The following is a 24320-nucleotide window of genomic DNA, read 5'->3' as shown; positions in this document are numbered from 1 at the left end:
AATGTTTGCTTCTGGGTCTTCATAGCTGAGCTTTATAGTTCTGTAGGAGAAAGAACCTCACCAACTAATTTAATTTCAGGTATTTTAAGATGAATCTGGTTTTCAATACACCTGACTGTGGGGATTGGGGGTGAGTAGAGAGAAAAGGAAAGGAGGCCGTGGCAGTGACTGCAAAGGAATAGCAGGAGGGATGTTTGTGATGAAACTGTTCTGTGCCTTAACAGTAGTGGTGACATACAAGTCTACACTTTTGATAAAATTTCCTAGAACTAAGTACACACACACGTACACACACACACACACACACACAAATGAATGTACATAAAACTGGTGAAATCTCAATGCAGTCAGGAGATTATATCAATGTCAATTTCCTGTGTGTGATATTGTACTATAGTTATACAAGTTGTTACCATTGGAGAAAATGGGGCAAAGAGTACACAGGGTCTCTCTGTTGTATCTCTCACCATTACATGTCAAGCTACAATTATCTTAAAATAAAATGTAAATAAATGCTCCTGAGACTGAGTCCAGGAAGGTGGAATTTTCAGTTGGGGTAGGAAAGGAAGTGGAAGAAATATGTTGTAACCAAGATGAACTTCAGAGGTCTTTTAGGTATGAAAGGTCCTTAGCCCTACCCCACCAGCTTTGCCCTGGCTGTATGCAATCAGACAGGAAAGGAAGGCTTTTAGTGAGGTGCTCTAAGCCCCCTTATCCAACCTTGACACCACACTCAGGGTCACTATTCCTCTGGAGTGGCCCAGAGACCACTGCAGCCTCTGTCTCAGAACACTCCTGCAGATTGCCAGGGAATCCAACAGGGCAGAGGGAAGGGAGTTAGTCATGGAGCCATGGCTCTCACTTTTCCTTTACCTGGAGGTTAGGCAGGGGTCAAGCACAAGTCACAGAAGACACTGGCTTAATACAATTATGCATCTCAAGTTTATGCCACAGTATGGGGTAATAGTCTGTGGGTTTTGAGGTGGGGGTTTATTGTGGGTTATGCTGTCCTTTGGTATGTGACATAGTTCTTCTGTTCCAGGGGCCTCATGACTGAAGCAAGTATTCTGCTGTCTCCTTATTGTCTTCAATTAATGTGGGAATTAGTTCCACATTCCCTTCTCACTCCTTTCTCTTTCCCTCAGAAAGTCTAAGGAAACACATACCAGCTGTAGAATCCAGCGTCACGCCTGGCTTTAGACACTTCAAAGCCAGATGCTCTCTTCCAACTGGCGCCGAGCAGGACAAAGCTGGTTAAACCTGCCTTTGTGCTCCAGATGTACAGTCTATGTCCCTTTCACATTTCAAAAGTGCCTCCTTAAAATCCTTCATGCACCATGGTCCTACAACATGCAGGTATCAGGGACTGAAAACAGCTTAATAATAATGCCTCCTATGTCGTAAAGTGCTTTATTGTTTGGGGAGCTCGTGACAACCCTGGAAGAAGACAAAAAATTAATTATTTTCTCCATTTTATGGATGTGAAAATTTAGTCTATAAGAAGTTAAGAGACTAGCCATAGACACAGAGTTAGTTAATAGTGAATCTAGGATTCCAGTTCAGATTGGGTTGCCTGACCTGGTAGTTTTCACTTTACTTCACAGTTCATTTCCTCATCCTCAAACTGTGTTAAGTTAACCCCTATCTACTGAAAAACCAGACCCAATGTGCATAATAGCTCAAGCATAGAACTTTACATCTTGCTCCACACAACAGTACTAGTACTGCATGGGCCAGTAACTCAGTGAGGTTGCCCTCCTCCATGCAGTCATTCAGGGAACCAGGATGACAGAAGCTCAGCCATCTTCACCCTGTGGCTGTGAAAGTCACCTTGGGGCCATCTCCTTCTAGCCAGCCAGAAAGAGAAGAATCACAGGTAATGAGTGTGGGAGGTTTTTATGAGATAAGCCTGAATGTTTGTGCACCCATAAACTCATATATTTAGATCCCAACCCTCAGGTTGATGATATTAGGAAGTGGGGCCTTTGGGAAGTTATTAGATCATGAGTGCAGAACCCTCACAAACAAAATTAGGTCCTTAGAAAAAAGGACTCCAAAGCGATCCCTCCCTTCTTCTGCCATGTAAGGTCACAGCAAAAGACACCATCTATAGACCATGAAATGGGCCCTCATTACACTTAATCTACTTGCACCATGATCTTGGACTTCCCAGCCTCCAGAACTGTCAGAAATACATTTCTGTTTAATTTATTCTGAGATTTGGCTTCTCCTAGAGGCATTTCCTCTTTATCAAAAACTGAAACCTTGCCAGGCACAGTGGCTCATGCCTGTAATCCCAACACTTTGGGAGGCCAAGGTGGGTGGATCACGAGGTCAGGAGTTCAAGACCAGCCTGACCAATATGGTGAAACACTGTCTGTACTAAAAAATACAAAAATTAGCCACGCATGGTGGTGCGCATCTGTAGTCCCAGCTACATGGGAGGCTAAGGTGGGAGAATCGCTGGAACCCAGGAGGCGGAGGTTGCAGTGAGCTGAGATCATGCCACTGCACTCCAGGCTGGGCAACAGAGCAAGATGCTGTCTCAAACAACAACAACAACAAAAACTGAAACCTTAAGCTAAAAAGTATTTCAGCCAGTAGAATTCTAGCTGTTTGCCATTCACCTGGCAGCATGAATGGGGAGTCAAGGGACTTCTGCTGCTCTGAAACCTCAATGCAGAACTTCTGCCAAGACACAGGGCCAGGCAGCCCTATCAGGCACTCCCCAGGCATTTGAACACACAAGGAGACAAAATTATAAGGGATGCAAGAACAAAATAATGCTAGACCATGGTCCTACAACTGTTTGTATCCTTGACTTCTAAAAGTATTTGAACACTTGTTTAAAATTTCTGCAGTTCAGTTTTTACTTTATGAAATGGAGGAATAACTCAAACCCCAGATTAAGCATCAGACTGAGAGGAAGTCTCACTGACTCCAGTATCCCATTGAGAATTCTTTCTTTGTAGTCCTGAACAATGACGTGTTCTTTGACTCCAAGAAAGTAGAGGTTGCCAACCCCCTCCCCTCAGTAAGGTATTTTCACTAAACATCCCACAAGGGTTGGTATACAAGTGGGGTCTTTTCCCCAGTACTATAAGGGGAAAGGGACTCAAGTCTCTTTTCATGGTCAAAAGGACCTCTGAAACTGAAGGATGTGATTAATGAAGATTGAAGAACCATCACCATCCAACAAGCAATCTAGACTGAGTGAGGGTGCTCAACTTAGACCTGCCCCTTTGCCTTGCTGTGCCTTCCTCCCTCACACCCTCATCCCCAAGGGTTTTCTTTCATAGCCTCATTTTGCACCACAGGAAAAAAATGAGTGTGCTGGCAAGGTAAACCCAATACTCCTGATTGCCTCACAAAGCCATGAAAAGCTAACTGAAGACTATCTATACAGCAGGGGAAGTACCCAAACCAAATATCTATCTTCATGCATCCCAGAAAGATTTAAGTCAAAGGTGGTAATGCTGTTTTCTACTGTGAACCACTGACCCATGGAAAAATCAATGGAAAGCCACAAACAAATACAAAGCAACCTGGTTCTTTATTTTCCTTAGAGAAATATAAAGTATTAACCTGCTTCCTAAATTATAAATAAGGAAGCCTTGGAACAAAGTCAATTAAAGTATAATATTAAAAAGATTGAAGAAAAAGAGACTTGTAAGATTTAGAGGAAAAGGCAGAGTTATCTCTTTTTAATGCTTACTTTCAAAGATAATCAGCTTACTAATTTTCTTGACTTTTAGGTCAACCTTAACCTTTTAACACATTGGTTGTTATCGGGAGGGTGCACACCTGCGGAAAGTAGTAAAACTGTACTTTCCTGGGCCATCTACAAGATCTTGATTCATTGGGGCTTTATCATATATGTATTTTTTGCTCCATGGGTAATTCTCAAGCACCATTCTGGTTCAGAATCTTGGTTTTAACTTATGGTCTCAACAAGGCAGCCCCACCAGTCCACAAAAGGATAAAGATTTCAACTTCTCTACCTTCTTCAATATCATGCTTACCCATGTAGCTTGATGTGGTCAATGAAATGTGGGCAAAGTGTCACTTTGGGAAAAGAGTCTACTTACCCAAAATTCATTGGCTTTTACCCCCTCTGCCACTATGATTAGTATGTGTCAGATAGAGGCTGCACCATTCTCCTGAATTCTACAGTGAAGAGGAATAAAGATAAAGCTGACCCACAATGGACTTGTAGCATGAGCAAAAACTAGGCTTTGTTTTTGCAGCCACTGAGATTTGGGGATTTCTGATGGTTAATTTCAGATGTCGACTTGACTGGGTTAAGGAATACCCAGATAGCTGGTAAAGCATGATTTCTGGGTATGCCTGTGAAGCTGGGCCTGAAAGAGATGGACATTTGAATCAGTGAATTGCATAAGGAAGATCCACCCTTAGCCAGTGTGGGAAAGCACCATCCAATTGGCTGAGGGCCCAGGTAGAACAAAAAAGCAGAGGAAAGGTGAGTTTATTCTCTCTCTCTCTCTCTCTCTTGCATGTGCGCACATGTCTTTCTCTCTCTCTGAGAGCTGGGATAGGATACTCATCTTCTGCCCTTATACATCAGAACTCCAGGTTCTCTGACCTTCAGATTCCAGGACTTGTACCAGCACCCCCATCAACCATGTTCTCTGGCCTTCAGACCTGAACTGGGCCACCCTATTGGCTTCCCTGCTTCTCCAGCTCGTAGACAGCATGTCATGGGGTGTCAGCCTTCATAATTGCATTAGCCAATTCCCCTCATAAATTTCCTCTTGTGTATCAATATATATGTATATATCTTATTGATTCTGTTTCTCTGGAGAATCCTGACTAATACAGGACTGTTTGTTACTGCAGCATAATCTAACCTATTTTGACTAATACACAGCTCCCCAAAATAAGATAAATGTTTTATTTCTTTCACTGGCTGGAAAATCCTTGTCTCTGCCTTACGTAAAAGGAGGAAAGTAGGCAGGTGACTCCTACCTGCCTGGTGCATTACATACCTGCCTGGTGTCTTTTCAGGTTTTTAACAATGCCATAAGGAAGTTGTCCCTTATTTCCACGCCCTAACCTCTTATCTCTGCACCCCGATCCCTTATTTCCATGCCCCGACCTCTTATCTCTGTGCCCCAACCCCTTATTTCCACGCCCTAACCTCTTATCTCTGCACCCCGATCCCTTATTTCCATGCCCCGACCTCTTATCTCTGTGCCCCAACCCCTTATTTCCATGCCCTGACCTCTTATCTCTGCACCTCAACCCCTTATTTCCACGCCCCAACCCCTTTCCCGCTTTTCTGGAGAATAAGAACCCCTGAACCCCTTCCCTCCGTGTCCCTACTCTCTCTTTTCTCTGGGCTTGCCTCCTTCACTATGCGCAACCTTCCACCCTCCATTCCTGCTTCTTCTCCCTTAGCCTGTGTTCTCAAGAGCTTAAAACCTCTTCAACTCACACCCGACCTAAAATCTAATGCCTTATCTTCTTCTGCAACACCGCTTGGCCCCAGTACAAACTTCACAATGGCTCTAAATGGCCACAAAACGGCACTTTCGATTTTTCCATCCTACAAGATCTAGATAATTCTTGTCATAAAATGGGCAAATGGTCTGAGGTGCCTGACATCCAGGCATTCTTTTACACATTGTTCCTTCCCTACTCTCTGTTCCCAATGCGACTGGTCCCAAATCCTCCTTCTTTCCCTCCCGCCTGTTCTCTCAGTCCCAACCCCAAGCGTCGCTGAGTCTTTCTAATCTTCCTTTTCTACAGACCCATCTGGTCTCTCCCCTCCTCCCCAGGCTGCCCCTCACCAGGCCGAGCCAGGTCCTAATTCTTCCTCAGCCTCTACTCCCCAACCCTATAATCCTTTTATCACCTCCCCTCCTCACACCTGGTCCAGCTTACAGTTTCATTCCGCGACTAGCCCTCCCCCACCTGCCCGGCAATTTCCTCTTAAAAAGGTGGCTGAAGCTAAAGGTATAGTCAAGGTTAATGCTCCTTTTTCTTTATCCAACCTCTCCCAAATCAGTTAGTGTTTAGGCTCTTTCATCACATATGAAAAACCCAGCCCAGTTCACGGCTGGTTTGGCAGCAACCCTGAGACGCTTTACAGCCCTAGCCCCTAAAAGGTCAAAAGGCTATCTTATTCTCAATATACATTTTATTAACCAATCCGCTCCTGACATTAAATAAAACTCCAAAAATTAAATTCCGGCCCTCAAACCCCGCAACAGGACTTAATTAACCTCACCTTCAAGATGTACAATAATACAGTAGAGGCAGCCAAGTAGCAATGTATTTCTGAGTTGCAATTCCTTGCCTCCACTGTGAGACAAACCCCAGCCACATCTCCAGCACACAAGAACTCCAAATGCCCGAACCGCAGCTGCCAGGGGTTCCTCCAGAACCTCCTCCCCCAGGAGCTTGCTACAAGTGCCAGAAATCTGGCCACTGGGCCAAGGAATGCCCATAGCCCGGGATTCCTCCTAAGCCGCGTTCCATCTGTGTGGGACCCCACTGAAAATCAGACTGTTCAACTCACCTGGCAGCCGCTCCCAGAGCCCCTGGAACTCTGGCCCAAGGCTCTCTGACTGACTGACTCCTCCCCAGATCTTCTCGGCTTAGCAGCTGAAGACTGACACTGCCCGATCACCTCGGAAGCCTACAGGACCATCACAGACGCTCTGGGTAACTCTCACAGTGGAGGGTAAGTCCGTCCCCTTCTTAGTCAATACGGAGGCTACCCACTCCACATTACCTTCTATTCAAGGGCCTGTTTCCCTTGCCTCCATAACTGTTGTGGGTATTGACAGCCAGGCTTCTAAACCTCTTAAAACTCCCCAACTCTGGTGCCAACTTAGAAAACATTCTTTTATGCACTCTTTTTTAGTTATCCCCACCTGTCCAGTTCCCTTATTAGGCCAAGACATTTTAACTAAATTATCTGCTTCCCTGACTATTCCTGGACTACAGCCGCATCTCATTGCTGCCCTTCTCCCTAACCCAAAGCCTCCTTTGCGTCTTCCTCTCGTATCCCCCAACCTTAACCCACAAGTATGGGACATCTCTACTCCTTCCCTGGCAACCCGATCACATACCCATTACCATCCCACTAAAACCTAATCACCTTTAACCCAATCAACGCCAATATCCCATCCCACAGCATGCTTTAAAAGGATTAAAGCCTGTTATCACTTGCCTGCTACAGCATGGCTTCTAAAACTTATAAACTCCCCTTACAACTCCCCCATTTCACCTGTCCTAAAACCAGACAAGGCTTACAGGTTAGTTCAAGATCTGTGCCTTATCAACCAAATTGTTTTGCCTATCCACCCCGTGGTGCCAAACCCATATACTCTCCTATCCTCAATACCTCCCTCCATAATCCATTATTCTGTCCTAGATCTCAAACATGCTTTCTTTACTATTCCTTTGCACCCTTCATCCCAGCCTCTCTTCGCTTTCACTTGGACTGACCCTGACACCCATCAGGCTCAACAAATTACCCGGGCTGTACTGCCGCAAGTCTTCACAGACAGCCCCCATTACTTCAGTCAAGCTCAAATTTCTTCCTCATCTGTTACCTATCTTGGCATAATTCTCATAAAAACACACGTGCTCTCCCTGCTGATCATGTCTGGCTAATCTCCCAAACCCCAATCCCTTCTACAAAACAACTCCTTTCCTTCCTAGGCATGGTTAGTGCGGTCAGAATTCTTACACAAGAGCCGGGACCGCACCCTGTAGCCTTTCTGCCCAAACAACTTGACCTTACTGTTTTAGCCTAGCCCTCATGTCTGCGTGCAGCAGCTGCCACTGCTTTAATACTTTTAGAGGACCTAAAAATCACAAACTATGCTCAACTCACTCTACAGTTCTCATAACTTCGAAAATCTATTTTCTTCCTCATACCTGATACATATACTTTCTGCTTCCCGGCTCCTTCAGCTATACTCACTCTTTGTTGAGTCTCCCACAATTACCATTGTTCCTGGCACGGACTTCATTCCGGCCTCCCACGTTATTCCGGATACCACACCTGACCCTCATGACTGCATCTCTCTGATCCACCTGACGTTCACCCCATTTCCCCATATTTCCTCCTTTCCTGTTCCTCACCCTGATCACACTTAGTTTATTGATGGCAGTTCCACCAGGCCTAATCGCCACACACCAGCAAAGGCAGGCTATGCTATAGTACAAGCCACTAGCCCGCCCCTTAAAACCTCTCGTTTCCTTTCCATCGTGGAAATCTATCTTCAAGGAAATAACTTCTCAGTGTTCCATCTGCTATTCTACTACTTCTCAAGGATTATTCAGGCCCCCTCCCTTCCCTACACATCAAGCTCGAGGATTTGCCCCCACCCAGGACTGGCAAATTAGCTTTACTCAACATGCCCTGAGTCAGATAACTAAAATACCTCTTAGTCTAGGTAGATACTTTCACTGGATAGGTACAGGCCTTTCCTACAGGGTCTGAGAAGGCCACCGCAGTCATTTCTTCCCTTCTGTCAGACATAATTCCTCAGTTTAGCCTTCCCACCTCTATACAGTCTGATAACAGACCAGCCTTTATTAGTCAAATCAGCCAAGCAGTTTTTCAGGCTCTTAGTATTCAGTGAAACCTTTATATCCCTTATGGTCCTCAGTCTTCAGGAAAAGTAGAATGGACTAAAAGTCTTTTAAAAACACACCTCACCAAGCTCAGCCACCAACTTAAAAAGGACTGGACAATACTTTTACCACTTTCCCTTCTCAGAATTCAGGCCTGTCCTCGGAATGTTACAGAGTACAGCCTATTTGAGCTCCTGTATAGATGCTCCTTTTTATTAGGCCCCAGTCTCATCCCAGACACCAGACCAACTTAGACTGTGCCCCAAAAAACTTGTCATCCCCACTATTTTCTGTCTAGTCATACTCCTATTCACCGTTCTCAACTACTCATACATGTCCTGCTCTTGTTTACACTGCCAGTTTACACTGTTTCTCCAAGCCATCACAGCTGATATCTCCTGGTGCTATCCCCAAACCGCCATTCTTAACTCTTAAAGTAAATAAATAATCTTTGCTGGCAAGGCTATGCTGAACCTCTTTAAGCACTCTCTAATTAGATGTCCTGGGTCCTCCCAATTCTTAGACCTTTAATACCTGTTTTTCTCCTTCTCTTATTCCGTTTAGTTTTTCGATTCATACAAAACCGTATCCAGGCCATCACCAATAATTCTAAATGACAAATGTTTCTTCTAACAGTCCCACAATATCACCCCTTACCACAAAATCTTCCTTCAGCTTAATCTCTTCCACTCTAGGTTCCCACGCCGCCCCTAATCCCGCTCAAAGCAGCCCTGAGAAACATCGCCCATTATCTCTCCATACCATCCCCCAAAATTTTCGCCATCCCAACATTTTACCACTATTTTGTTTTATTTTTCTTATTAATATAAGAAGACAGGAATGTCAGGCCTCTGAGTCCAAGCTAAGCCATAATATCCCCTGTGACCTGCACGTACACATCCAGATGGCCAGTTCCTGCCTTAACTGATGACATTCCACCACAAAAGAAGTGAAAATGGCCTGTTCCTGCCTTAACTGATGACATTATCCTGTGAAATTCCTTCTCTTGGCTCATCCTGGCTCAAAAGCTCCCCTACTGAGCACCTTGTGACCCCCACTTCTGCCCGCCAGAGAACAACCCCCCTTTGACTGTAATTTCCCTTTACCTACCCAAATCTTATAAAACAGCCCCACCCCTGTCTCCCCTTGCTGACTCTTTTTTCAGACTCAGCCCGCCTGCACCCAGGTGATTAAAAGATTTATTGCTCACACAAAGCCTGTTTGGTGGTCTCTTCACACTGACACGCATGAAAGAAGTATTATCTTCATTTTAAAAATAAGAAATGTATGATTCAGAGAAGTAATTTGCCCAAGATTAGCAGTAATAATTTATCTTGGAATTAGACACACCCATGGCTAATTCTCAAGCTCACATACTCCAACATGGAAAGTTATTCAAAATATAACTACTTATGTCATTCTGTCTTTTATTTTTTTCTTCCTCTCTGCCAGGGTTTCTGTTTATGATGTTAGAAAGAAAGTCCCATAACAAGAAGGAGAACTAGGAGTGAGTGTCTCAAGAAGTAAGAAAGGGGTATTGCCCCTGAGTCAGCCTCAGTGAGAAGCACGCACCCCAGGATCCCTGTGACTGGGCCTCTTAGCACGTCTTTGAAACAGACGACTGTTGGGAGCATGTCTTACATGCCAGCAAAGAAAATGCTGATAATTAAATGAAAATGAAATCTCTAATGCAAATTGCATTAAAATATAATCCAGCTTATTTTTGAGAGAGGGAGGGTGCTGGTAACTGATTATAAATAAAATAGACCCAAAAAGCATTGATGTCTTGCTAGAGGAGTTACATATTTATAACCCCTTTAAAAATAAATTGTCATCCAAGTGTCATGCTGGGTTCTGCATCTCCATTGCTCCTAAAATAAACATGGGAGCACAGCCCAGAGTAAGATACAAAGGCTTTTTGCTCCCCCAGGAGCAAAGCCTTTCTTATAATCATGCCCGAAGCAGGCCAGAGACACACAGCTGTCCTCCACTCTACAGTCCTGTCTGTTTATTCTGTCCACCTGCGGAACCATGGGCTGTGAACAAGAGTGAGAACACACTCATCATACTGTGACACTCCACCCAGGGCATGATGTGACTCTGAGGGCAAAAGATCACACAGTTCTTGAGATAATACAACACACACACTGCATATAAAGTGTGAATTACCAACAAATAAATATTTATGTTGTTTTTCCAGAACAAGAGTTATAAGAGAGGTTTCTATTATATTACAAAGCAGAAAGATATTAACCTGTCAGATGCCCAGTGCTCCTCATGCCGCCAGTGCCAGCTCACAGGCCTGTAAAGTAAGAAGTTTGTCCTTGACGAGGTCTTCTTCCTCTTTCTGAAATGATTCTCCCACTCCCTTAGACTCCCGCCTCTCATTTCCAGTGTTTAGCTATGTCTTTATTTCATTTATTAGCCACTATCTCTCTGGAAGCTTTCTCTAAAATCCAGGACAAACAGCACCTCCTGTATGAAACATCCTCTGACTACCCTCAACTCTCCATGACTTCGCTGTCTTTAGGAGCTCCCTCTACACTGACTTTCTGAGTTCAGCACTCCAGTATTTAATGACACCCTGTATGGTACCATTTATGGTTTCCCATTGAAATACCATACTTCCCAGAGTGGACATGTGAAGATCTGTTACCTGTATAGCATCCCTTCCTATAAGAAACAGCTCCTCCCCATTCTAAAGTAATTTGGCTTCATCTCTGTGGTTGAAGTGGGGCTAATCCCCCCATACCTCCTTCCTAGAGTTTGACAGAAGACGCAGATTTGACTAATCAGTAGAATTATCCCCCTTCCCAATAAGTGATTCTAGAATTGAGTAGCCTAAGTTAGGATAATCTCTGGACCATTGTCCAAGAGGGTTCAGGAACTGTAACAACAGAGTACACCTGTGGCTGCCAGCAGCTGTGAAAAAAGCCAAGGCAGGCAAACAGAGATGAGAGACAAGAAGACGGGAAGAGAGAGATTATACTGCTTGATAACCCTGGCTCCAGCCACGCCTGAAGCTAAATACACCCCCCTGAAGTTAACATTTATATGAGTTAATCCTTTTTTTTTTCTTAGTCCCAGCTGACATTCTGCCACTTGCAACAATAGGAGGCATAACTAATACAATTTCCCAATCTAATTATAAACTCAAGTTATTTGTCCATGCAATAATATTTGTATTAGGGGTATTACATGTATATTATATATTTTTTGTATCTTTTGTGGGAGGATAAAGTGGCAACAACCCTTACACTGATCATCATATTTAAAGGCATAGGTATATTAAGATAGAAGAAAATAATCAGAACTAGTGCCTGAGTTTCTGGGTAGCAATATAAATGTGCCAGACATTTACAGTAAGTGGGGTAGGGAAACCCTTGCAAGGTGAGTTAGGCCAAAGGAACAAGTCAAATTCCCCTTAACACAATAATGTCAAGGTCTAATATTTCAAAAGAAGTGAAGTTAAATCCATGTTAACTGTGGGACTGTCCATTCTTCATATGATATTGGACGGTACTGTCTTTTAGAACTCTCTCTTTGGTAACATGTGACTGCTTCCTAGCTGAACAGTGAGGAAAACAAGTTGTTATTGGGACCAGAACCCACTATTCCCAGTCTATCATAGCTAAACCAGGGAAGCACTTTTATTAATATCCGGCGAATGACTGAAGCCTGATAATTTATGAGAAAAGGAGGAACAAAGGATCCTGCTTTTCTTTTTGGGAATAAGATAGGAGGAAGAACACCTTCCATGGGGCAAAGGGTGGAAAGATCCAGACTGATGAATTTGGAAGGGAGGGATGCATGAAAAAGGGGGAGAGACAGGGATAGGAGAGGGAACCTCATAGGCTATCCTCCATCCAAAGGTCTGAGCCTGAACCACACTTTGGAAGTGTGGTATAGAGCAATTAATTCTGCTGGAAATAATTCCTGTCTCTGAAATTCTGACCCTCTAGGTCTCTTTACCTAAGAATCCATTATCCCTTCCCAAAGACTAGAGTATGTAATCTGGAGAAGTCTGGGGAGGTGGGAAAAGGGACTTCACCTTGTCATTTTGAGTGGTAAAGAAACTCTAGAAGACTTCTCCAAAGTGCAAAAGGCAGTAAGATCATATTTCCTGATTACTAAGTCCTCTCTATGAGGGTTAGCAAAGGCCACCCTTTAGAGAAAAAAGCGAGGATAATGCTATAACCAGGCCCTATGTGACACTGCCTGAGTGTACAGCAGACAGACAATGGCTACTCTGCTCGTTCTTCTTGTGGTCAACATGTGACCAGTCAGAGTTGAAGGTTACTATCTTTATTAGAAATGATTGGCAGAAATTCAGTTTTCTCAAAACAATGATGCTGAGTCATGTTGGATTTTCACTATAGAATGTTATAATGTGTTTACTGAGTGAGAAATACATACGTGCTCACTCACACAACATATGGATATGGCATGTTCTTAATATTAATAGCCTGAAAGCCATTGAAAGAAAGGGTCTCCAGTGGTTTGAAAAAGGAGGGGTAGGAAGAAAAATATTGGTTTAAAATATGGCACTTAGAGAATCTATTTTTTATGTCCTTTAAAGCACTACCACTTTTCAGGAGAAGATGAACTGAAAGCCCTATTTTAATAACTGGTTAGAAGTAACCTCTCTGGAAAGAACAAAGCTCATTTTCTGAAGACAATCCCTGCACCATGATAGTGAAAATGATGGGCAATTCAGGAAAATAAAAGCTAGCCTAGAAATCATATGCAACAAACCAAACAGCTTGTCCACAGCCCATTCCTCAGCAAGTGGGCAGAATAAACAGACAGGACTGCAGGGGGGAGGACAGCTGTGTGTCCCTGGCCTGCTTTGGGCAGCCAAATGGGTCACTCAAAAGCTCCAACTTGGAGGCTACAAGTTCAGTGTACTCAGTTTCACCAAGTTTAACTGAAAGAATTGGCTAGCACACTGATCTACAAGTGAAAAGACTTAAAGTTTAGTCTTATCTCTGCCAATAATTACCTCTGTGACCTTGAAAAAGTCATCTAATGTCCCCAGAAATCAGATAATCTTCAAGGGCCATCTAACTCTAACCTTCTAAGAATAAGTAAATTCTAACTTGGGTTACAGAAGAAAAGTCTCAAACTTTAGGATATTGTGAGTTGAACAGTAACGTCTTAACTGATGAAAATCCATTTGCAATGATTTTATTGAGATTGAAATAAAAGCTACTATTTAATGAGCACTTATTATATGCCAAGTCCTCTATTTATGTCATCTGCAGCCATTAACCTCATAAAGAAATATTATTATCCCTGTTTCACAGATCTGTAAATTGAGGTATAAAGAGTTTAGGAAAATTGCCCAAGATTTACACAATTATTAAATTTTGAAGCCAAGATTTATGCACAGATCTGATTCATATTTTTACCCCCTTTTTTTCCTGTAGCTGGCTACCAATTCTATTTTTATTTATATAAAAATTCACAGTAAAAGAAAGTTTCTGAGCTCTGTGATGTGAAGTTTCTGATAAATATATGAGCAATTATGACAGAGATGGATAGATGAACACCAAAATATGTGCACATCTATAGTGGGAGTATTGCTGGGAGGTAGACACATAGTCACCCACTACATTTCCTAGCACAACCCCTCTTGCTTCCAGGAAGGGCCAATAATTCTGTTTCTCCAACAGAATGTTAAGGACGTGATATATTTTGACTTCCAGACCGTGGAATTTGAGAAGTGCATGGGAGTTCTGCATACTCTCTTTTCTCAGCCACCTGCAGCAAAGAACTCCAAGGTAGAAGATGTAAACCATGAGAGGGTAGGAGCATGGGTCCCTGAATTACTGTGTAAAAGAGATCAGCCTACTGTTCAGGAACAACTACACTGAACTATCACATTAGTGAGGAAAGAACATTTGTTACATAAGACAGTAACATTCTAGGGTTTGTTTGTTACATCGGCTAGCATTTCCCTAAGACAGGTAATCAGATGAACTATGTAGTGAACTTCTTATCTCTTTGCCCCTACCTTCCTCTAACACAATATTTCTCAATCTGTGTGTTGGGGAGAGGCAAAAGAGTTGGGATAAGAGAATGGGGAAGCTTTAAAAGACAGAAAAGCAGAGGAATAGAATGGATATATCAAATTGTCTTAGCCCATTCACAGACACATCCCATTTTGGTAGTTATGACACACACACCCATTTGGTAATTGTATCTTGGTAATAATGATATGTGCCAACGCACACACTACATCTACCTTCCTAATACCCAGCCACACGTATCAGTTGAGAACCACCGTCCTGACATTCAAAGATGGTCACAACTGTTGATTCAGTCCTTCGCCAATCTTTTAAGACAGTTCTATTCTCATGCCAGAAAATACAAGAAGGACCAGACCAGCACCGTAGTGGCTGGACTTCCCAATCTGTCAGTTTGGCAAACTAGCCCCACAACCAACTCAGAGATCCATCCTAAGCCCAAGAAAATTTACCTCTGAACTTGGGAAGGGAGTCAGGAGGACACATGAGATACCAGATCCAGGAAAGTGTTAAAAGCAGCCAAGTTCCTCTAGGAGAGCCCAGGACTTGATGGTGGAAAGTAGGTCTATGTGCCTAAGAGTCCTCGAAGGGCATGGTATGTGTGGGCTAGGTAGCTCTACAAATTCTCACAAAGTCTAACGCAAGTACACGAAATGCAATTACCAAAGGACAAAGCTGAATTATGGCTGGAAATCCCAGACAACCATCCCAAGTTTAGGAGAATGCAGGTATCTGCATTCAGATAGGGAAAGAGGTGGGGAGTCCCATAAGAGCAGCATAAAGCATCCATTCAGATCTTCATGTCTTACCACGTCCTCAGGTGAATCTGATAGGAGGCAGGTTTCCTGTTCAACTCCTCCTATATTCCTTGTTGTGGCAGAAACATATTCCAAGGGCTGGGCCGCTCTGAGCTCATGGAAGAGGAGAGGTGGGTGAGTTATTATAAAACAGCATTAAGACTTTTCTAAACCAGGAGGTAACTTAGGGATAATTTTCCACCCCCTTACTTTACAAACGAAGGACCAAGCTCCATTTGCTGATTTTAACTAGATAAGAGACAGACAGAGAGAGAGATAAGGGGATAGCACAATGCCTGCAGCCTCCTCCTTGCCCAGTGACTGACCAGGAACCACATACAGGAAGAACTACAGGTCAACTACATTGTCTCCCAAAGCTTTAAGTGGCAGGCTGTGAATGTGAGGGGAGAGCCTTGCGAGAAGAAATGGTTACACAATGCCAGGCTTCCCCATGGGCCTTCAGAGAGTCTCAGTTTAGCATCAGTTTGGAACATTCAGGCCTGAATGTTCAGGACGGATGAAGCAGACTGTTGCCCATTTCCTCCTCGCAGGTGGCAGTGGCACTGCTTCCACCTGGTTTCACTGGAAATCAACTACCCCCCACGCCAAGCTGTGTAGAGAAGGGTTTGAGAGCAACGATCAGGATTAAAAAAACAACGACAACAACAACAAAAATCTTTCTTGGATCAGACATCGCAGATCCTGCTGAGAACTCTGTGCTGCTTTCCATGATGTACTCGAAGCAGAAGAATCCCCCAAATTGGGGCAACAGGAGGCACTGGAGAGGCTGGGCTGTAATCAGACTCCATTCATTAGTGAGCTCTACCCTTAGCACAATCAGAGCCAAGGAATTTCATGCTTGGGTCTTGGAGCCTCCTCAGTGTTTAATCAATCAGCGGGACAAGTTTGCTAGATTCTCCATCTCAGCCCGGGCCTGAGCTGCCTGCCAAACACTTCCTGTGAGGAACTTTTGAAAAAAGAAAAATGACAGTGAAAGAAAACAAAAACCAGCAAGCTGTGTCGGTGTGACAGGAAGGGGCCCCGTGGGACTGAGGGCAACTTTTCAGATAGAAGAAGGGGGAGCAGGGCCAAGTCCCACCTTGCCTGGCTCTGAGCGTCCCAGGGGCAACCTGTCACCTGCTCTTTAAAGAAGTGTAACATCCAAGCATGCAGGAGCCATGGGAGAGGCGTAGGTAGCATGTCTGAAGAAGGCTTGTTTATGCCTCCCTCTCTGGACTCCCTCTCCCTACCCTCCCTAGATGGGATCAGATGCTCCCTGTCACCAGACCCTTTTGTCAGACTGCAGAGTCCCTACCAATCTGAGTCCCTCCAAAAGCTTTTGTGTTCAATGAACTTCAGTTTCCAGGAGGCAATGTTTTAAATGAGTCACTCTCCAACTCCCTGCCTAAGTGATTTCATTTTTAATGAGCTTCATTGCCAGTGGCTTCATTGAGCAGGGTATTCTGATCAGAGAATACATAGGGGAAAAAAAGCCTTAGAAAGCATCAAATGCAGCCTCACAGTTTTTCAGAAGAGCAAACTAGGGTACTCTAATAAAGTGCTAAATATATAATGTGTGCTGGATATATTATGCTATATACTAAGATGGTAAAACCCATAATTTCTGCAGTATTAGGAGGAGAGATCATAAAACTTGCATAGAAGCAGGTGGTGCCTAAAACTATCTTACATTCCTCAGCATGAAAATAAGGGTAGTGTGTTAGTTTCCCAGGGCTGCCATAATAAAGTGCTACAAACTGGGTGGCTTAAGACAACAGAAATTTATTCTCTCACAGTTCTGGAGGCTGGAAGTCTGAAATCAAGGTGTCAGCAGGGTTGACTCTCTCCGAGGGCTCTGTGAGGGCATCAGTACCCATGCTTCTCTCCTGGTGATGGCTGGCAATCCTTGGCATTCCCTTGGCCCATAGATGCATCACTCCAACTGCTGTCCCCAGCATCCCATGACACTGTTCCTGTGTTTCAACACATCATCTTCACTCTGCGTGTGTCTCTCTTGTTTATATAAGGACCCCAGTCATACTGGATTCAGGGTTCAGCCTAATCAAATATGACCTCATCTTAACTTGGTTACGTCTGCAAAAACCTATTTCCAAGCAAGGTCATATCCACAAGTACCAAAGGTTAGCACTTCAAAACATGTTTTTGGGGACACAATTTAACCCATATCAGGTAATATCTTTCCTGTCTACTTATTCTTAAGGAGAGTAGATGTTAAAACACACAAACTTGTAAACTTTGTGTATACACTTTGTGTTTTTTAAAAACCTTTTGTCTTCTATTTTCCTCAAAAGTAAGGGCTGTAAAAGATATACCCTGGGCCCCGTTCCAGTTCCTCCTTAGAGCCTGTGTTGTTTCCTCAGAAACCCAAGCTGTGTGTGTGGCACAGCAAGTAATGTCCAGAGAGCAGCTTTCCCAAGGTCAGGCTTGACCTCACATGCATCCAGGCTCTCAGCCAACACAAGTGGCACCCCAGCCCCCAGTGCTCTGTCATCTTTTTGTGATGGTGAGTTCCTTCTGCGGTATGTGTGCGCTGCTGTGAAGGATTGGAGAGGCATCTGAAGGAGACTGGAAAATGAACTTTGGCTTCCTTTAAGGAATTTGAAAGATGGAAAAGTCCTTGCCTCTCTACACTTGCTACTTTTCTTTCTGAATCTCAGCCACATTTGCCACTTCCCTTTAGCCTCCCAGTAACCCCTTGTGGCTCTGACCATGAGAGTGCTGAAGTTCAGAGACCACCTCACCCACCTGAGATTACCAAATAGTGGCAGAAAGTGGGGCTTGGGTGCAGAAGGTATATTTTTCAGGTTGAGAACTTTCTGTTACGTGCTTCAGCTCTGCAGAGAATGACTCTTCCCAGAAATATAATTGGAAAGGTAGGGTCCATAGGGTTTCTGGGTCTGCAGTTTAGATAAGAATACCAAAATCTAGAAAACATGAAAGATGGATCCTGTGAGGAGTTTCAGTGAGTCTAGTAACTCGAATGAGTTCTGGTGTTAGCTCATAGCCTTACTGCCTATTAAAATGAAACCTTTCTTAGCAGGAATCAGATTCAAGTTCAACTCATTATAGTTTGCTCAGAGCGAGCCACAGGTCTAGAGCACCGGATTTGATTGAAATACCAGGAAGCTGCTTGGTCTCTTCCAGTCCACATGTAATTAAATATCTATAGGGTGCCAGTGTCGCTATCCCCTGAGCACTGTGGAGGCTGCATCAGAAGCCCAGGACTCCACTTCTTTCCTCAAGGAGTTTAGAATATCATGGGTAGGCCTGATTTGTACACCTAAAATAAAGAGTTTCAAATGTTAGCATAAAACAAAACATATCAAGGGTCAACAAGTACAGCAGTAGGATCCACAGGCAGTCGGCATAAGGAGAAACCAGTGTCGAATGGAGGTAAAGGAAAGACTTTCTTTGGAGTCAGTCCTGCCCATCCCAGCTTTGCCTGGCTACAGCTTCTGGTAAACCCTCAACTTGCAAATCCAGAACAATTCCATCTATTATCCCAGTTTTTCTTGAACTTTTTGACCACAACACACAATTAAAAAACTACTTTCTATGACAACTCAGTACTCACCTACAAAAGCATAAAGAAGCAGTATTCTTCTGGATGGGTTCCTTCATTTCTCTAGATTCAGTGTCCATCCTGCTTTTCTCCCCAGGTAGCAGATGCAAGGGGACTATGTCAATGGGCTCTGTTGCCCTCCAGCCAAAGGTGGGTTTGGCCAAAAGGAGGCACCATTAGGAGATAGGGATGACAGGAGGGGAGTGGTATTGGGGCATGTTGCATGCCAGCTCCCACTTGCCAGCTGGTGTGTGATGTCTGCCTCCCTCTTCCAGAGATCCCAGCATTCACCAAGCAGGTCAGCACCTGTAGATAACAAAGCCAGGGAGATGAGGCTTTGAGCCACTAGATTTGGAACTGCTGAGCACATTGTTTGGAGGCTAACTTCCTAGGTGGGCCAGTGCCTCCGTTCTAACAATACTCAGCCAAAATTTCTTATTCTCCTGGCTAACTGACTCAAGGAAGCATGAGGTGTTAAACCATGAAGCAAGGAAGATGGGTCCGGAAGAACGGAAAGGGTTTTGAAAAGTGAAAGAAATTGTAAAAAAAAAAAAGACACAAGGTAGCCCTGTTCTTTAATCAAGCAACTCATTTGATTTGATGCTTAGATTGGCAATAGCATCCCCTTTGAAGGTCTGTGAAAGCAAAGAGAACATCTTTCTTGCATGACTCTCAAAATTTCTAAGACTAATTTCTCTTATATACTGAACAATGTCTCCCTGTAAAAATAAAAAGTGCTACTCACTTCTTTCAAAGATGATTTCATGAAATTGGCTATTCATAGGAGTCCGGCTCCATCTCCTGTTCAGGAGCACCGGGGCATATCTAACCTCTGTGCCAGTGGCTGGGCTTTCTCAATCAACCTGTTGTATGTTGCTGTTGTATCTGACTTTGCAAAGAGCAGCCTCACATACACAGAGCTGAAGGTAACTGGTTGGCATTTTTATGAGCTTTTATTCTTTATTGCATTGCTTTAATCTAAGAAGAAAAAAGTGAATTTAAGGTTTTATAATCCTAATAACCCATGTTGCATTTATTATACATCCAGCCCATAAGCCTCTGATCATGAATATTGACTATCCTGAGTAATGACAAGGGGAGACAGTGGTTGGTTGAGCCTTCCGAATGTTGGCAGCTGAAGAAACCTGTGGTTTTCATGTGGTCTGCATGTCTCATCAGCACTGAGGAGAGCGGTCAAGCCAGAGAAGAAAGCTGCTTCCCTTCCCCTGTGGAATGGAGACTGTGCAGCCCTGCCCTCTCTGGCAACCATCTCATCTGAAAACTGTTGAAGTAGATGAAAAGAATCTGAAAATTTCCTTGAAGAAGATTATGCCCATCCACAGGATTTTGAGCCACTTTCATTGGCTTGGTGTGGCAGTCTTCCCTCCATAAAAAGTATAAGTCACCTGGGGCCTGCATTGTTTCCTCTTTAAATGCTTTTATCTGGCTCCCCATGATGAGCCATTAGCAGCACTGTAAAGTGATGCAAGCTATATAGTGGAAGTAAAGTGGACCTTGACATCTGAAGCATAGATTTGAGTCTCGGCCCTTTCCCCACTGCCTTGTGAACCTGGGCTAGCCATTAAGAAGACTGAGCTTTTACTTTCTTGTTATAATTCAGAAATAATAGCAATATTTCACTTATGGGTTTGTTATGCAAGTTAAATGAGTGTTTGGAGGTTGGTCCTAGGGAGGAGTTTGGGTCATGGGGACAATTCCTCAGGAATAGATGAATACCCTCTCATGGGGGTGAGTGAGTTCTGTCTCTCTCACAGGAATGGATGAGTTCCCACACGAATGAACTGTTAAAAAGAGGCTGGCTTCCTCTGCTTTTCTCGCTTGCTTCCTCTTGTGCCGTGTGATCTCTTTGCACTTGCCTGCTTTCCCGCTTTCCACCATGAGTGGAAGCAGCCTGAGGCCCTCACTAGAAGTAGCTGCTCAATCATGAACCTTGCAGCCACCAAAATCATGAACTAAACAAATTTCTCTTTATAAATTACCCAGCCTCAGGCATTCTGTTGTAACAACACTAAACGGAGTAAAACAGGGGATAATCCTTAGATTAAGGGAAGACCCTTAATCCAGATGCACTATTAAATGTAAAAGAGCAGCAATCCCCAACCTTTTTGGCACCAGGAATGAGTTTCACAGAAGACAATTTTTCCACAGATTTGAGGGTGGGATGGTTTCAGGACGATTCAAGCGCATTACATTTATTGTGCACTTTATTTCCATTATGATTATGTTGTAATAGATAATGAAATAATATACACCTCACCATAATGCAGAATCAGTGGGAGCCCTGAGTTTATTTTCCTGCAACTAGATGTTCCCATCTGCGGGGTGATAGGAGACAGTCACAAATTATCAGACATTACATTCTCATAAGGAGCACACAACCTAGACCCCTCACATGTGCAGTTTACAATAGGGTTCGTGCTCCTGTGAGAATCTAATGCCACCAGTGATCTGACAGGAGGCAGAGCTCGGGCAGTAATGCTCACTCACCTGCCACCCACCTACTGCTGTGCGGCCTGGTTCCTAAGAGGCCACAGACCAGTACTGGTCCATGGCCCAGGGGTTGCAGACTCCTGTAAAAGAGCAGCACAGGCTGTGGAAATTGCAAGATCGTTCAGGGTAGCTCAAGTAGCTGAAGATGCTGAGAGAGCAGGTGTATATAAGAGTGAGGTAGACAGTGAAGAATGACAGGCAGGCAAGGACCAGTCCACGACAGCTAGAAAACTAGTTATGAAAGCCCCCAATAGGGTGGCAATTGAGCCATGGGTATACATGAGATTGTCCAGGGAGAATATGTGGGATTTAAAAAAAAAAAAGGAAAAGTCATGAGAATTAAATCATTTGGAATATTCAGATTGAATGGAAAAATGAAGAAAAAGTTATTCACGATGGATACTTGAGAATTAGTGTCATAAAGTCAGAAAATGAGACTTAAAGAAAAGAAACCACCTTGGAAAGTGTAGCAGGGAAATTGCATAAGACAAGAATTAATGGTATCTGTTGGGTTTGGCTTTTAGGTAGTCTCTGGCAGTCTGGAGCAAAAGCAGTTTGAAATGGTGATCATGAAAGCCTGATTTCAGAAGTTTAAAGATAAAACAGAAGATTAAAATCTGGAGGTCATGAAAGAAGCAATATTTTCAAGTGAAGAAAAGAAAGAATGTGTTAATAGGTAGGTTACTGAGTAGAAAGAGGTTTACCAAAACCATAGAGACACGAGTCTATTTATAGAATTCAATAGAAATGGGATAATTTAAAACACAAGAAAAAGAGAGGGATAAAAAGAAAGAGGTAACTTTATGTTGCTCTCCAGAAACTCTGGAACTACCATGAAGGTGACTCTGAACTCACACTCTGAACATCTCTGCCTATTCCTTCTACCAAGCTATAACCAATGTGTCTATCCTTCTGCCAAAAACTTCGGCATAACTGCTATCCCATCAAACATACATAAAGGCCCTAATGTCAAGGTGTAGTAAAGACATAGAGTGCTTAGTGGTCCAGAATCAGCAGGCCAGGAAGGTGGAGGAGGACAGAAGCAAGAACAACTTCCAGAGAGGAGGAGGAGAAGAGCTGCAGGAAACAGGCTTCTGTTCCCATGACCTTTAACCTTGTGCTAATTGCAGTAAGTGCATTGTGTGCCAGGTGGGGAGGATGCCAACAAAAAACAGCAACAAAAACAAACACAAACACACACAAAACCATAGTCTTTTGGGCCGGGAGAACCTAAAAATTGAGTCTGGAGAATTATGACTGTGAAAGAGTGAGGGTGGGGAGCAGTCCCAACAGAGAAAGGGCCAGAAATGTGGTCTCCAAATTCCATCTATACACATTGCTGACTGACTCCTGAATCATACATTTGGGGGGAAAAAAATCCCCTCAAAGCAGCTCTGCTAAAGACAAAGATCTTAAATTGAGTCCACACTGCATGAGAAACAGAGTTTGTAACACAGGACCAGCCAAGAGAGTTGCTTGCTAAAATAAAAGAACTCTCATTCAAGAAAAGTGACAGGATCCAGAATCTGTACAAGATTGCATTCACAATATTAAACTTATAATCTAAAATTAGCCAACATGTAAGGGCTTTAAAAATCAGAACACGGCCGGGCGCGCAATGGCTCATGACTGTAATCCCAGCATTTTGGGAGGCCGAGGTGGGCAGATCACGAGGTCAGGAGTTCAAGACCAGCCTGGCCAACATGGTGAAATCTTGTCTCTACTAAAAATACAAAAATTAGCTGGGCATGGTGGCATGCACCTACCTCTAATCCCAGCTACTTGGGAGGCTGAGGCAGAAGAATCGCTTGAACCTGGGAGGCGGAGGTTGCAGTGAGCCGAGATCATGCCACTGTAAGTAAAAAAATAAAAAAACAGAACACATTCTCAAAAGAAAAGAAAAATCAAGTGAGATTTTATCCTGATCCTAAGATGTTGGAATTAGCAGCGAAGATTTTAAAGCAGCTATGGTAATCATGCTCAGTGGAGTAAAATAAAATATGCTTGCAACAATTGCAAGGATAGGAATCTCAGAAGAAAAATGTAAATACTGCAAAACAAACATATAAAAATTTTAGAACTGAATTCTAGAACTGCAGCAATGTGGTTGCAAAGTTTTTATACTGTATGTGAACTGGTACAATTGTAGCTGAAAAGGGACTGTAGAAAGATAAGATTATATATTGTAATCCTACAGCAATTATGCTTTTATTGCAAAAGAGTACATGTAAAAATCATGAAAAAATTAAAATAGAATTCTAAAATATCTTCTAATAACGAAAAAGTCAAGACAGAAAGATTAAAGAGGCAAGTAAAATAATAATTAAATAGATTCAAATAAAACTATATCAATATTTAATGTAATTACTAATAATAGGCTAAACACTCAAAAGGGAAAAATTGTCAGAATAGATTAAAAAATACAAGCCCACTATATTCTATATACACAAGACTAACTTTAAATATGAAGACACAGATAGGCTAAAAGTAAATGGAAAGAAATGATAAATCATGTAAATAGTAAGTACAAAAAGATGGAGTAACTATTTTAATATCAAATAAAATGAATTTTAAGAAGAAAAGTATTAGCAGACACAAAAGTGATAATTCTTCATGTTAAAAGTGGCAATTCATTAAGAAGACTTAATCATAACTGTGTTTGTACTTAATAGTTTCACAATATATAGAGAAAAAATTAGCAGATTTAAAAGAGAAGTAGACATTTTTACAATCATAGCTGCAAAGTTTAACACCATTCTCTCAACAATTGCTAAAACAATCATACAA

At 43.0% G+C, this 24320-nt stretch overlaps 1 long non-coding RNA gene across 1 annotated transcript in view; it reads right to left on the bottom strand.

Moving 5' to 3' along the window:
• Window positions 1-19994, bottom strand: part of LOC104003154 (uncharacterized) — a 28307-nt gene extending 8313 nt beyond the window's left edge. The window contains exons 1-5 of the long non-coding RNA XR_675702.5: window positions 19768-19994; window positions 19035-19328; window positions 17234-18740; window positions 15452-15548; window positions 1167-1437 (exon numbers count right to left, since the gene is read on the bottom strand). This is a non-coding gene — a long non-coding RNA (uncharacterized LOC104003154). The remainder of the gene's footprint in view (window positions 1-1166; window positions 1438-15451; window positions 15549-17233; window positions 18741-19034; window positions 19329-19767) is intronic.
• Window positions 19995-24320: the final 4326 nt, after the last annotated feature.

This window comes from Pan troglodytes, chromosome 17 (genome assembly GCF_028858775.2).
Source record: "Pan troglodytes isolate AG18354 chromosome 17, NHGRI_mPanTro3-v2.0_pri, whole genome shotgun sequence".
In the NCBI taxonomy this organism is placed as follows: Eukaryota; Metazoa; Chordata; class Mammalia; order Primates; family Hominidae; genus Pan; species Pan troglodytes.
The sequence above is the reverse complement of the archived record's forward strand: the minus strand, read 5'-3'. Positions and strand labels throughout refer to the sequence as shown.